This window comes from Palaemon carinicauda, chromosome 2, assembly GCF_036898095.1.
Source record: "Palaemon carinicauda isolate YSFRI2023 chromosome 2, ASM3689809v2, whole genome shotgun sequence".
NCBI lineage: Eukaryota > Metazoa > Arthropoda > Malacostraca > Decapoda > Palaemonidae > Palaemon > Palaemon carinicauda.
In genome coordinates, this window is record NC_090726.1 from 20,090,268 (window position 1) to 20,092,767 (window position 2,500).

The window sequence follows — 2,500 nt, forward strand, 5'->3', positions numbered from 1 at the left end:
CTCTTCTAGGAGAAGGACACTCCAAAATTAAACCATTGTCCTCTAGTCTTGGGTAGTGCCATAGCCTCTGTACCATGGTCTTCCACTGTCTTGGGTTAGAGTTCTCTTGCTTGAGGGTACACTCGGGCACATTATTCTATCTTATTTTTTTTCTTCCTCTTGTTTTTTTGAAATGGTGTGTTGGGCAGGCTTAATAGAAGGGCCATGGATGCCTGGTGGTTTATCAAGAGGTTGTCTTTTCCTTTTTCTGATTTTTTCTTCTCAAAACCATCCTTACTGTCCTCCCTTCAGTTGAAGTGGCTATCCTGGAGGGTATTTAGCCTTGCATGGTGTATCGGCTCCTCCATGTTGACCAGTTTTTCCGACTTTTTACTATAGTCTATGGATATCATCAATCACTTTTATTATTATTCTGTACATATTGTTTTTGTTTTAATTCTTGTTAATCTAGTTTTTAAGTATGATGTCTCTTTTTTATTTCTATTAATTCTTATGCTGTCTGGAGACATTGAGCAAAATCCGGGACCAGTACGTCCTAGATTTCGTCAATGTCGTCTTCTGTATTGCAATATTCGTGGTCTTCATGCAAATATCCGAGACCTTACAGTTGCGTCCAGACAGTATGATATTCTTTTGTGCTCAGAAACTTTGGTTTCTAATATGAGGCACTCATCTGAGCTCCTTATAACTGGTTTTAAGAAGCCAATAATGCTGAAACGTGATTCCATTCCTAGGGCCAGGGGAATGGCGGTGTATATTAGGACCGAGTACCCTGCTTCTCATAAGTCCTGCTATCAATGTGGATGTCATGAGATTCAGGTAATAAAAGTTTGTGGCAGGCATAACAACTTTTATTTGTGTTCAATCTACCGGAATCCAGACATGGATGATTCTATCTTTGATTGTCTTCTTACCATTATGGCTAAGATACAAGAAGATGATAGAAAGGCTTCGTTTGTCTTTGTTGGTGATTTTAATGCTCACCATAGGGAGTGGTTGAGTTCTATCTCTCCTACCGATCGCCATGGCTTAAGAGCTTTAGACTTTGCCTCAGAATCAGGCTGTGAGCAAATCATAAATGAAGCTACTCACAGGTCTGGTAATTGCTTGGACCTCGTATACACTGACTCCCCTGGCGTTATAACTAGTAAGGTTGGTTCTCCAGTCGGGACTTCTGATCATGCCTTGATTTCATTATTAGTGAAGACTGAGCAGCCTGTCCCTGATATATCATATTCTTGTAAAATTTATATGAAATCCCAAGCAGACTGGAATGGGATTTTGCATGATCTTTTGTGCTTGAATTGGTCACAATTATATAATAGTGTAGATCCTGTTGTCCCTTTGAAGGAGAATCTAGTCAACATAATTGATAGGCGTATCCCTTCTCGTGTGCTAAGGTACCGAATGAAGGACAAACCGTGGTTCAATGATGATTGTAGACGTGCTTATTTGGAGAAGCAGGAGGCCTATCACCTTTGGAAGGGTAACAGATCAGATTTGACCTGGAACAACTATACTCAGCTTCGAGCTTTTGCTCAGAGAGTTTATGCCTCAACTGAAAAGGAGTACAATTTAATCATAAAAGAAACCCTCTCTGGTACAACTCAGGAACATAAATGGTGGTGTACCCTTAAATCTGCACTCTTTGGTGTAGATGCAACAGTTCCTCCTTTACTTAAACCAGATGGCTCAGTCACTCACTGTCCAAAGGAAAAGGCAACCCTTTTGGCTGATGTTTTTGACAGTAAACAGAGTAATGAAAAACTTGAACTTCCTCATTCCTGTTTTCCTGAGGCTAAACTAACTAGTTTAGCTTTTCGATCTCGTGAGATTAAAGCTCTGTTAATGGACCTTGATGCTTATGGAGGTGTAGACCCTAATGGTATTTTTCCTTTGTTTTTTATAAAGACAGCAGATTTCTTAGCTCCAAAGTTATCTGTTATTTTACGCAAGTTAGCAAGAAGAGGAGCTTTTAGCACTTGTTGGAGAATTGGTAATGTTACTCCTCTATGTAAATGTGTTTGTGGTAGCTCAAGTCCCACTGATTACCGCCCAATTTCCATAACTCCCATATTATCTAAAGTTTTTGAATGTCTTCTGGCAAAACGTCTTAATAGGTTTGCTGAAGGTAATCATCTATTCCATAGTTTGCAATTTGGTTTTCGGAAAGGCCTTGGAGCATGTGATGCCCTTCTTACAATCTCCAATGCAGTACAGAAATCCCTTGATTGTGGTCGGGAAGTTCGTATGATTGGCCTTGATTTTAGTGCTGCCTTTGACCGTGTTAATCATGAGGCCCTTGTTTTCAAACTGAAACAGTTGGGAGTGGGTGGGTCGTTTCTTAGCATTATTATTGATTTTTTAAGTAGTAGATCTCAAAGAGTTGTTGTTGATGGGCACCATAGTGAGTATAGGAATGTGATATCCGGTGTTCCACAGGGTAGTGTTCTTGGCCCATTACTTTTCATACTATATACACATGACATGTGGTTTGGCC